Source organism: Mustela erminea, chromosome 10 (genome assembly GCF_009829155.1).
Source record: "Mustela erminea isolate mMusErm1 chromosome 10, mMusErm1.Pri, whole genome shotgun sequence".
NCBI lineage: Eukaryota > Metazoa > Chordata > Mammalia > Carnivora > Mustelidae > Mustela > Mustela erminea.
The window spans coordinates 77,784,831-77,798,134 of NC_045623.1; the positions used below are offsets into that span (position 1 = coordinate 77,784,831).

General features: G+C 42.4%; 1 protein-coding gene across 9 annotated transcripts in view; it reads left to right on the plus strand.

Moving 5' to 3' along the window:
- HIVEP3 (HIVEP zinc finger 3) overlaps nucleotides 1-13,304 on the plus strand; it is a 454,163-nt gene that overhangs the window by 373,506 nt on the left and 67,353 nt on the right. The gene's annotated exons all lie outside the window — the stretch shown is intronic.

A 13,304-nucleotide genomic window follows, 5' to 3' on the forward strand; every position in this document is an offset into this window, starting at 1 on the left:
GCACCCCACGCATGAACCTGGGCTGGTCATTGCCCTCCATAGCTCGTTTGTAAAATAAGGCATTGAGCTTGAAGACACTTGAAGGTCTGTCCAGCTCCAAAGTCATTGGCGTTTTCCCTAATTGAAGAATGAGCTCCATTTTCTTATGTGGGAGTAGAATTTGGTTGGTGGGTCTTTTTCTCAGGAAGGCCTGTGAGTGGTTTGGGGGGAGCTGAAGAGGAGGACTGAGAACACTACCTGCTTGGATCCCTCCTACTGTGCCATTGACATCAGAAAAGATTCTGTCCCTCTCTCTTGTGTCTTTCACTGGGGAGGAGCTCACCCCAGAGGGATCAGCCCCAGGGGACATGTAACCCCATTATCAGAGGAACATTTGAGGAAACTAGAGAAGAGAAGATTGTCCTCAGTCATCCAAGGGATTGTCCTGGAGACTGGAGGGGGGGGGGTCAGAGGTGGTGTGTCTTCAGGACAGAATTAAAACCAGTGAGTAAAAATCACATGGCTTACTTCTTAGGAAGATGTTGCAAACAATAGACCCCCTAGATGTTCTCATGCAAAACACACATACCCTTTGACCCATGGTCCTGTTTCTGGGAACCTGGCCTACAGAACAATAGCACCAGTCTTTAAAGATATGTGTACGGAGGATGTTTATTACAAAATTCCAGTGGCAAAGAAAAATTAGAAAAACACAGGGTCTAGAGACAGATTGCCAGGGTTCAAATCTGAATCCCACTACTTACAAACTGGCGTGCTCGCTTCGGCAGCACATATACTTACAAACTGGCATGAGATCTCTGTGACCATCAGTCTCCTTTTTGGTAAAATAGGGATTATAATGGTGCTTGCCCTATAGGCTTGATGCATGTGAGGTGCTTATAACTGTGCGTGGTATATACTAACTGCTCAAAAATGTTGGCCTTTGACCTAGAAAGATCGTCCATGAGAAAAGCTAGATGCAGAGAAATGTGTACCATGACCAGGTTTGAGATATACCCTTTGCCTTGGTTGACCTCAGTCATGCTCAGATTCACCCCCAAGTGCCCCAGGCTTTGGAAGTAGAGGGAGAGATGACAAACCAAGGAGATCCCCAGCTGGGGTGTCATTTCTTCCTCTTCAGTTCAAGTCGTACTTGTTAAAATGGTATTAGCACAATGAGCGCGGGGTGTTATACACAAACAATGAATCTGGAACACAACATCAAAACCTAATGAAGTACTTTATGGTGACTAACACAATTTTTTAAAAGATATATTCCTATATTTAACAAATATATTTAAATTAAAAAAATTTCAACCAAATAGTGACAATAAAATAGGAAATAATACAATCAACAGCAGAAAATCTAGCAGCCACTTGAAAAAGACAACAGCAAATACAGATGGAAGCCACTGCACCATCCCAGGGCCCTCCCTCCCTCCAAGAAGTAGTCATCACCCTGAACCTGGCAGTAACAGCTCCCTCGTGTTTTCTGAGCACCTGCTATGTGCCAGGCAGAGGGCCACATATGGGAGTTACCCTACTGAAAAAAAAGAGACATGGTTCCTGCCCTCATGGGGCTTGCTGTGGAGTTGGCTGAGACCCCATCTGTCCAACAGCCAGCCTCCTTCAGTGAGTTCCAGTCTTCAGTTATATAAATGTTCACCCATCCATGTGGAGCAGTGGCAACGGTGAGACTGGGAGGCTCCTGACATGGACATTGTCACTGGCCTTATGATTTGGGACAAGTCCCTTCTGCTCCCTGAGCCACGGCATCTTTGTCTATCACATGTAGGCTGTAGGCTTTAACTTGGGTGCCGTTCAAGGGCCTTCCCTTGGTGGAGTGTGATGAGAGACCCCAGCCCAGGGCTGGTGCATGGACCATCCCCATCACTCTGTCAGGTGGAGGGTGGGAGGGGGAGCTCTGCTGTCCATAAAGTGTGCCCCAATGCATCGAGAGTTAGGGGTGGGGGCTTATTTCGCAAGTGCAGGACACAAACTACTAGTAGGACATGAGGTGATTTTAGGGGAACATGGGTAAAATTCCCTACGTTAATAGTCATTTATTTAATTCAATAAAATCCTAGAGTTATACCTCTGATCCCTATTGCTCAGTGGAGCCTATATTTTAACAAATTAAATTCATCAGTGTAAATGAAAATATCACATAAATAATCAAACAGATGGTATGTGTTTCAGGCAAAACTTGAAATGCTGGTCACCAAATAACATGGTGTTTCCCAAACAAAAGCTAATGATGGAAAGGGTGGGGCCCCCTGGCATCTTAGATGCCAGTTGGCCCAGCCCAGTCCTGGCCCATGGGAGCCTAAGCCTTAGTAGAGGAATGACTCCATGGAGGGCTCCCTGTTGAAAACAGCATGAGACAAATTCCCTTCCGATCTTAACGCCAAGAATAGCTATGCTTTTTCAGAGCCCCTGGTGTGTTTATCACCAGGACATGGAGAATATGCAGCTGTGTTGTTCTTTCCTCTTACTTCCAGGAAGCTATACCCCAAACCTGGGGCCCAGACACAGCCACTGTGTGGGACCTTCTCTACTTATCCATGCTCGTCTAGACCTTGTGTCTTCTCTTTCCCCTGGGTTGATACATGATTTTTTTTTAAAGATTTTATTTATTTATTTGACAGAGAGAGATCACAAGTAGGCAGAGAGGCAGGCAGAGAGAGAGAGAGGGAAGCAGGCTCCCTGCTGAGCATAGAGCCCAATGTGGGACTTGATCCCAGGACTCTGAGATCATGACCTAAGCCGAAGGCAGCAGCTTAACCCACTGAGCCACCCAGGCGCCCTGATATGTGATTTTTAATTTGTGCTCCTATTTTGTTTTTTTTAACCTCATCAGATGCTCTGCAGAATAAAGCAAGTTAAAACTGTAAACAAACACAAAGAAAGGGAATTAACTATTAGCTAATTAATCAATTCATGGACGAACTACCTAAGACCAAAGCATTCTTGGCTCCACTCTACCTGCTGGGATTTCCTGCCAGGAGTTGTCCTCCTGGCTAAAAGGATGCCTGGGTTACAGAGTGTGATAATACAGTTAGGAGGACCGCTGTCCATTCCACACCCCAAAATTGGAACCAGCAAGTGCCGAGGGCCCACATATTCTGTTGAGCTTGGAGACCATCTTAGAAATGGGGCTCTCCCTTCAAACTTGGAACAGCAGGCCCAGGACTGGTGGCTTGACACAGTTCTTTCCCCACTGGAGAATGAGGTTTGCAGGAAGCTGTTCCCTTGGGCCCTCCAGGGGTCCTACCTCAACCCCTGTAAGGAACATTCTGAGTATGGTCCCCATACCCGACTGGTTCCTAATCACTTGTTCTTTGCCTGCCCCAGACTTCCCCTGCTGCGACCTACCATCTGATTCCCACACCTCCTGGTCCCATTCATCTGTTGCCAGGCCCCATGCTGTCCTGATGGCTCATGCCCACTGGCTTCTACCTGCATGTCCCTCAGGCATTATGGCCTTAGAACCCCCCAGGGCCCAGGAGGCTATGAGAAACACCATGAAATACTGATATTTTTAAAGCAAATGACTAAAAACTTTATGCTAAGAAGTCAGACACAAAAGACCAAAGATTGTATGATTCCATTTATATAAAATGTCCAGGATAGGCAAATTCATGGAGATAGAAAGATAAATTAATGGTTGCCAGAGACTGTGTAGTGGTGGGGAGGAGGTGGGGGGAGGGAATGTGAAGTGAGTGACTGCTAGTGCGTACGGGGTTTCTTTTTGGAGTGATGAAAATGTTCTGGAATTAGATAGTGATGATGGTTGCACAATCTTCTGAATACACTAAAAACCACTTTATTGTACATTTAAAAGGGTGACATTTATGGTGTGTGAATTCTATTAGACACCGTCTAATAGAGCAGGTTGCAGAAGCTATGTTTACGAGAGCGACACTCAACTTTTAGAAAATCTGATTCATTAACAAATTGATGAAAATACCCCCTCTTCCCCAAAAAGGAATTAAGATAACTTGTGTAAACTGCTCTTTAACCAAGGTTTCCCACAATTATAACTTCACTCACTTGTTCATTCATTCATTTGTTCATTCACAAACACCCACGAGTTCCCATGGGGCGGGCATGGTGAACATACAGGTGATGAAAACAGAGCCTGTGCTTCCAAAATCTGTAGCTAAAGACATGACATGTGAAACCATTAGCTTGGTGAGGGGACACAGTATAAACTGGCTCAAGCCCAGCCCCACGCCAGGTGGTAAGCAATCGAGAATGGGCCATGGTTGTTGCCACAGGAGAGAGGGGTTGTGTATGCCCTGAGCGGGGAAGAGCAGAGGTGTGATCCTGTTTGGGAAAGAGATATCACTCATCTGGGCCAAACTTATTGGGAAATCCGTTTGAAGAGGATTGCCCTATGTCAGAGGGGCTGGGAGTTCTTGGAAGGGAGCACACTGTCCCTGCAGGTGAGTGAGCAGGGCTGGGGCTCAGGGAACATGATTCAGCACCCAGCACTCCTGGCTGCCTTCCACCTCTCCCTTCCCAGGCCACCCCGGCATCCCCTTCTAGATACCCCAGAACCTCCAGGCTTCATGAACCCTGCCAGATGGGTGCTGGCCAGCAACTGGCAGAGGCTGCCCCATTTCTGCAGGATAAACAAGAAACACTATTGGGTCTTCTGAGGTTCTGGGCCAAGGAAAAGACACCAGGGTTCCATGGTCTCTGCCCATCTTCTCAGATGCAAAGGTGAAGGGCAGAGACAGGGGCTGGCATCGTCAGGTTCTGGAGAGAGGTACCAGGGGGGTGATTCTAGGCCCTGGTGAATTCGTTTTTCACGTCCCTAGACCCCACCTGGTTCTGGAGCTCAGTAATGTCAGCCCCACCCCCCCTCCTTGTAATTATCCAGAACTGATTCTCAGTTTGTCCTCTTGTCACAAGATGTGATTCCTCTTTCTCACAGTGCCAGTCCCTTTGTCAGTCTATAGCTTATCTTTTCTTGTGGCTCTTTTCCCTTTTCCTGAATTAAAGGCACTTGGTCCTAGTTCGTTCTGCAAGGAGGAACCTGTGTGTTATAACCCTTTCTATTTAACACTGGTCTGTTCGCTCCCTTATTTGTTCACAGTGCCTTGGGCAACCAGAGACCTGCGCTTGGAGCTCTGGGAAGGTCCACCTCCTGCCCTGTGCCCCCAAGTCATGCCTTCTGCCAGGGTACAATTTTTTAAAAATCACCTGTTCTGCTTTTGGTTTGGATGAGGAAAAGGATGTGTGAATTGCAATCAGCTTTTTTTCTTTTTTTAAATTCAGCCTCAGAAAAATTAGACTGGGCAACATCTTCTTGCTTGATGAAGACTAGAGAGATTTGGGGAACAGGCAACAAGTCAGAAAACGTAGAGATCTTCTCTCTTGGAGGTCACAAACAGCGCATTCCCCAAGTGTTTCTGGCGCTTAGGTGTCATCAAGAAAGGAAGACCCAAAGTGAGAATTCCTGAAAAGAAACTGTGGTCAGGATTCAGGAGATACTGGATTAAACCAGGCACCTGGGCTGGGACTGGTTATAGGCTGACCCTTGGGGTCCTCTCCTAGATTGATCAGCCCTTTGTTGACCTATATTTCTGATGGGTTCTATGAGCCTGGTTTTCAGGAGCTAGTTACTTTGTCTTCTGGTCCATCTTACAAGGTCCCATTCAAGAGTTTGACCTGATTCCCTCTACCCAGTGGGATTCCCCTAGGCCACCTGCTTTAGTCCTCTCTCATTCTCAGTCGTTCACCTACCCGTGGACAAGCTTTAGTTATTAAACACCATTTATTAGTGTGTCTGCCACTTTGCTGGGTGCTCAGGCTTTAATGGTGAATGAGAGAGGCTCTTTGGTCTAAAAGAAGCCTGTGTCTTTGGAGGAGAAAAGTCTAGAAACAAGCTACAATACAGTGTAGATGCACAGGGTATTTGACTGAATGTTAGAGGGACACCCAAAGCTTGATGTCTGGGGTGGTGTGCAGTCGGGCTCTCCAGAGAAGCAGAACCAACAGGATGTCAGTACATATATTTAGAGAGACAGAAAGAGATTTATTTTAAGGAATTGGCTCACTCAATTATGGAAGCTTGGGAAATCCAAAATCTGCAGAGTGGGCTAGCAGGCTGCAGACCCAGGGGAGTCACAGTTCGAGTCCAAAGGCTGTCCATCTGCTGGCAGAATTCCTTCCTGCTCAGGCTCTTTCCAGAAGCTGAAAGAGGACAGAAGCAGCATGTCATGTGACCATACAGTGGCTTGCAGACCTCTTGGGAAGTCCAGTTACTGACTATTGCCTGAACCACAGGCTGCCCAGGCAAGCAAGACGAGCTGTTCCTGCCCTTCATGGAACTGTATGGGCTTGCTGCCTCAGTGTTGGGACCCTCAAGGGCACTCTCCATGGAGGTGGACCCCGTGGGGTTCTAAGCTAATGGCCCTCAGCTAGAAGGACTTGTCTTCCTTCTGATGCATCAGGATCAGATAAAACCTTTTTTGAAAAGATGACATCGTAATATTAGAAAACAAGACAGAATGCCACTCATGGACCAAAATGTTGATAGGTCTTAGGAAGATAAGAAACCCATAAGATTGCATAGGCAGGGAAATCAGAGCAGAAAATACTACAGACAGGACCCCAGAGGCCTCAGCGATTTTTTACTCCAGAAAACCCAAGCACTGTTCAAGCCAAAAGCCAACCAAACAAAGAATAGGAATGGCTGCCTTGGTTGCAGTGTTCCTTAAAGAAGAGTAGGTACAACCGAACCCCTCTCACATTCTACATATGGAGACCAGTGCCAGGCCAAACCTAAGAAATATTCCCTAAGGAAAGTGATGGGCTCAAGGTCTGAGAACCAGCTGAGAGAATCCAGACTCCCTGTTAAACCAGTGTGAAGGGCAGGGATCATGCAGGGCACTTGGGCAGCCTGCCTCCAGTGATGTCTACCACCATGCCCACTGCAGAGGAAGCCCTTCTTTCAGTGACTGCTGGAGCTCCCTGGCTGGCTTCCTCCTCACAGTCCTTCCAGGAAGACTTGCCATCATAATCCTCCACCCTCTTACATAGAACCCTTTCCCCCTGTAGGATGGGTTCATGATTTCACCTTCGCATTTAAGGACAAACCTGTCAGAAAAAGAGACCAGAAACTTCACAGGAAGCCCTATCCAGTTAATTATTTCATCAATATTCTCTTCCTCTTCTTCTGTAGTGATAGGTATTTGATCAGGGCACATGGCCATCCAGCTAGAGACTATGTTGCCAAGGCTCTCTAGCAGTGAGGTGCGGCCCTATGGCTAGTGTGACCTGAAATAACATGTATGATTTCCAGTCTTGCCATCCCTTTTCCCTTTCCTGCTGACCAGAGTGTGGACACGATGCTGGAAGATGGAAGCCAAATGTTGTGGATGGCAGAAGAGTGAGATGGAAGAGACCCACACTGTTAAGTCACCATACCAGCCCATGGCCACTTACACTCAGACTTACATAGGACAGAAGCAAATCCCTGTCTTGTCTAAGCCCCTCTTACAGTTGTGTCCTTATCGTAGGAGCTGGAACCTGTATCCTAGTACATATACTAATTCACAATGTAGTCTTACATTCACAACTAGGATCAGTGAACATTAGAAGAAAACCAATAGCAGAAAGAGAAGGCCTAAAATGGGGGAAAAAGAAAAAAGCAGAGCTCACTCCAAAGGAAATGGATAGTTCAATTATAAAAGAACTCTAAAGATAATGTATCCTTGGCAATAATTGAGATTATTTCATTTACTAGAAAGGATTCAGTTGCTATAAAGATGGAGTGATCAGAGTAAAGGAAATAATTACTGAAAACTTAAAATATAACTCCTGAAAAAAATTCAGTGGGTGAAATGAATGGTATGGATGAAGACCAAGTTGGTGATCTAGAAGTTAGAACTGATATCCAATAAGGTAGAGCAAAACATTGAGGAGAACAATTTCAGATCTATAGAGGCCAGATCTGGGAGGTTCAGAATCCATCAAGTAGAAGATCTAGAAGCAGAGACCACAGACAATGGCAGAGGGAGGGTTAGAATAGTCAAAGAAGTAACAAGAGAAATTTCCTTAGTTGAAGAAACAGAGATTTTAAAATTCAAACAGCATACTGAATTCATGATAGGAATTAGTGAAAAAGAACATTTAGACCCATCTTGCTGAAATGTCAGAATATCAACGGTGAAAAACAAAAAGCTTCCAGAAAGAATAAAATCTTACATCAGCATTTCTCATCAGTAAAACAAAATGCCTAAGGACAGTGGAGCAGTGCTCTCAAAACTGTGGAGGACGTTGATTTTGAATTAAAATTCTATCCTTTCAAACTTTGAAATCAAAATAAAGATTTTTTTTTATGTGTAAGAGCTCAGAGAGTTTATTACTCAATCATCTACATTTTGCTAGGGAAAAAACCCAGTAACAATAATGAAAACCTCCCAGGATTATTTCTCTCAATCAGAAATGGAATCCCAAAAGGTGACGACATGGGATTTAAGAAGTGAAGGAAGCCATAAATTCTTTAGAGGTAGATGTGTTGGATCTTTACTTGTGGTAGACTTCTCTTGTGATGAGGTTTCACTTATGTGGAATTAGGTGTTTTTTTTTTTTTTCTCAAGTCCTTTCATACTAAGTGGTCCCCCAGGGAGTGAGATCTTTACAATCATATTGTTGATTAACTTCAATTTTTTAGAACTGGCCTAAGTCTATAGACTAGACTTAATTATAATATAGAAGAAATTTAAGTGTTACACAACTTGGAAATGTAAGAGCATATAACTACCAAAAATTCAAAGATGGTTGGAGAAAAGGAGGTGGAAAGAAGAGTGTGTACACACATTTCTTCATTGTTCATAATAGAAAGTGGATAGATACTGTCTCTAAAGTTGACGGACAAGGAAGCATCAATTTAAGTCTATTATTTGAAGATATTAAAGGCAACTGCTGGGGCAACCAATATGTAAATATAAAAAATGGTGAGATGGTTGGAGGAAGCTGGGGAGAGGGTACATATAGAAAGTTACTCAGGTTTCATAGCAGAGACTCAGTCCCATAACTGAGTGAGGCTGGTTTTGAATTCTGGGGCCTGGGAGACATCATACTTCGGGGAAATTAATAATTTTAAAAGAAATGGACTCCACGACCACACTAGCACTGCATCTCATCAGTACTTGCTGCCATGCAAACACACCTGTTCTGCGACTCAGATGTGTAATGACTGTGGAAAGGTTCATTCATTCATTCAACAAACATTGGTGGGGAACACGTTGATATAAAACATATCAGAAGTCTGATTTGATTCATGTTCCTGGCTGCTTCTCTCACCACTGTGCACTGCACACCTGGTCCTCTAATGCTAGACTGCTCACCACCTCACACACACCGGGTTTACCTAGCATCATCCTGCCTTTGCTCACACTAGTCTCCTTTCGTGCTTGTTGAAACCCCTTTGTCCTTCAGAGCCCAGTGTACTTTCTCTATAGCCTACTCTCATGATCCCTCTCTTTCCCACTAACCTGTACTCAGAACTTGTTGCCATCACGGCATCTACCACATCTTAACACCTGGTTTTGTTTGTGTCTCTTAAAAAGCTTTGTATCTTTCAACTGCAAAGTCCATGTCTTTTTTTAAGTTGAGGCATGACACACAAACAGTTATGTACATATATCATAAATATACAACACAAAGAGTTTTTGTATACATACATCTCTGTAATATATTTGTAAGCAGATCAATATATAGAGCATTTCTATCACCCCAGAAATCTCCTGCATTTCCCTTCCTAGTTAATATCCACCTGCCCCACCAGAGCTAACCTCTATTCTAGTTTCTAATGCCATAAAATTAGACTTGCCTGTTCTTAAACTTCAGTTAAGTGGGATTATACAGTATATCATCTATTGTGTCTGAATGCCTTGCTTATTATTATATCTGTGAGATCCATTCATATTTTTCCTATAGCAGTACTTTGTTCTTGTTTATTACTATGTAATAATTCCTGCATGAATATACTGTAATTTATCTGTTCTATTCATTGCTGGCATTTAGGTTTCTTTCTGTTTTTGCTATTAATGGGTAAAACTACTGTGAACATTCTTGTTTGTGTTTTATGGCAAACAGATGTATGCACTTATGTGAAATATCTTCTTAGGATTGGAATTTTGGGGTCATTGGGTGGGTGTGTGTTTGGCTTGGAAGATTTTGCCAGTCAGTTGTCCAGATGGTTGTGTCTATTTACCTTCCCACCAGCAATGTACAAGAGGGTTCCAGTTGCTCCACATCCTTGCCAACATTTGGCATTATTTCGTTTGTTTCATGGTAGTCATTCTGGTGAGTGAGTGGTAGATTTAATTTATATTTCTCTAATGGGTAATGGTGCTGACACCTTTTCATATGCTTATTGACCATTTAGACAACCTGCTTCCTAAAATACCTGTTCAAATCTTCTGCCATTTTTAAAAATTGTGGTAAAATAAGAATAACATAAAATTTACCATCTTAACTGTTCTGAAGTTCACAATTTTCACATTGTTGTGCAATGTGAATAAATCTCCAGAATTCTTTTCATCTTATAAAACTGAAACTGTATACTCATTAATTAATAGTCTTCCAACCCTCCCAGCCCATAAGCCCCTGTCAACCACCATTCTTTCAGTCAAGTGTGAACTTGACTATTGTAGGTATCTCATGGAAGTGGAATCAAATAGTATTTGGGGTATTTTTTTGTGACTGGCTTATTTCACTTAGTACAATATCCTCAGGTTCATCTATGTTGTAGAATGTGTCAGAACTTCCTTCCATTTTAAGGCAGACAGGATAATAATCCATTGCATGTATATACCACATTTTGTTTATCCATTCATCTGTAGATGAACAGTTGGGTTCTTCCAGCTTTTAACTCTTGTAAATAATGCTGCTGTGAACATAAGTGGACAGACATCTCTCTGAGACTCTGATTTCAAGTTTTTGGAGTTTATACCCAGAAGTAGAATTTCTAGATCATTGTAATTCAATTTTTAATTTTTTTGAGGAAGCACCATACTGTTTTAGAGAAGCTATACCATTTTGCATTCCCATCAGTGATGCACAATGGTTCCAGTTTTTCTACATCTTCACCGACACTCGTTCTTTTCTTTTTTTTTAAATAATGGCCATCCCAATGTGTGTGAGGTGATATTTCGTGGTTTGATTTGCCTTTCCCTAATGATTAGTGATATTGTGCATCTTTTCATGTGCTTGTTGGCCATTGGTGTGTCTTTTTTGGAGATATATCTGTTCAAGTCCTTTGCTTATTTTTTTAATCTGGTTGTTTTGTTTTTGTTTCTGAGTTGAAGGAGTTCTTCAGATATTCTGGATATTAACCCTTTTTCACATATATGATTTGCATATATTTTCTCCCATTCTGTAGGTTGCTTTTTACTCTGCTGATTATGTTCTGTGGTGCACAAAGTTTTCAATTTTGATTAAGTCCAGTTTATCTATTTTTACTTTGATTGTCTATGCTTTTCGTGGCATATCCAAGAAATCATTGCTAAATCCAATATCATGAAGTTTTCCCTCTATGTTTCCTTCTAAGAGTTTTATAGTTTTAACTCTTATGTTTAGGACTTTGATCCATTTTGAGTTAATTTTGGCCATTTTTAATTGGATTGTCTGCCTTTTTACATTCATTTTTAGGACTTTTCTATATTCTTGGTGAGTACTTTTTGAATATGTATTGCAAATATCTTCTCCCAGTCTGTGGTTTGTATTTTTATTCTATTATTGTATCTTCTGATGAACAGAAGTTGTGTGTTTGGCTTTAAAGACTTTGCCAATCTTTAGAAAGTTTTCTTCAGAAGTTTTTCATTTTAATGAAGCCAAATTTATCAGTCCTCTCCTTTACGGTGATGTGATTATGCATTTTGTAAACTGTAAGAAATCTTTGCTGGCCCCTAGTTCATGAAAATATGTTCTTGTGTTTTCTTCCATAAGCTTTATTATTTAATCTTTTGTATCCAAGCTAATCAGCCTTTTCACCTTAATTTATGTATGTGGTAAGGGTAGAGACCAAGGTTCATTTTTTTCCCCCACATGGATATTCAATTGCTTCAGCACCATTTTTTGAAAAGACTATCATTTCCCTCACCAAATACAATAGCACCTTAGTTACAAATCAGGTAATTGTATATTAGAGGGTCTGTTTCATTACTCTGCTGTTTCAGTTAATGGTTTTGCTGTGTTGTGTTGTGTTTTGTCTCTCCTGTATTGATACCACACTGCCTTGATTACTGTAGCTTTATAGTAAGGTCTATGATTTATGTCTGTTTTCATATTACTGGCCCGGCATTGAGAAGGACCCTGTGATGCTTGCAGACTGAGTGAACAAATGAACAAATGAGTTGTCAAGTAATCTTTATAAGTGCTGTATCATTACTTGTACTCTGACATTCATCCTGCCACGTGGGCAAGAATGGTAGAGACCAGAGTTCTCTATTTTTGTCATTGTCCAACTTTGGAATACACTATTTATGTCACCTTGTATTCCTGGTCATTTTTCTTTATGTGGTTTATTCTATAATGTGTGTGTGTGTGTGTGTGAGAGAGAGAGAGAGAGAGTATTCTATATATTGCTCTTCACAGTAGACCAAAGATCCTTAACTCCCAGAAGGTTTGTAAATAGATGTGCCTTTTATACCACTGTCATTTGTGTAGAAACAAAAGGCCATCGAAGGGACAGCTAGAGACCTGCTGGAGAAATGAGAGAACAGGCTGTGGCAACAAATGGGAAGTGTGGGTCTTTCTTGGGCAGTAATGATGAGAGACTGGAAGAATGAAAATGGCTGACAAGTCTGCCCAGCCTGGCCCAGCTCTCACTTTAGGCTTTGTTCTTCCCTAAACCCTTTGGCCTACAAGTCCTTCCTGGACCATTTAGATAAGCTGGTCGAGTTACATTCAGAAGCTCACCAGTTCCCATGGGCGACCAGAAGCCTCTTTTAATCTTTACCAAACAAGTCAGATATGCATAAATGATGAGATAGGTAGGTGGATAGACAACTAAAGATATAACAACAGAGAACTTAGTAGATTATTTAGCTACAAGCATCTGGGTTCCACTGAGCCCTTGCTGAGACCAGACTACAGTCCCTGACCATGGCTCATTTTCAGTCTCAACGGGAGCAAGACTTAAACATTGCACTTTTCTAGGTGGAAGGGGGAATCAAAACTCTTAACAAGGCCAGCCCACCTGCTAGGAACAGGGTTTAGTTACCCAAATGTTAGGACTGTAACTCCAGTCTGAGTTCTATCTGCCAGGATTCTACTGCCTTTTCTTTCTTTTTTTTTTTTTT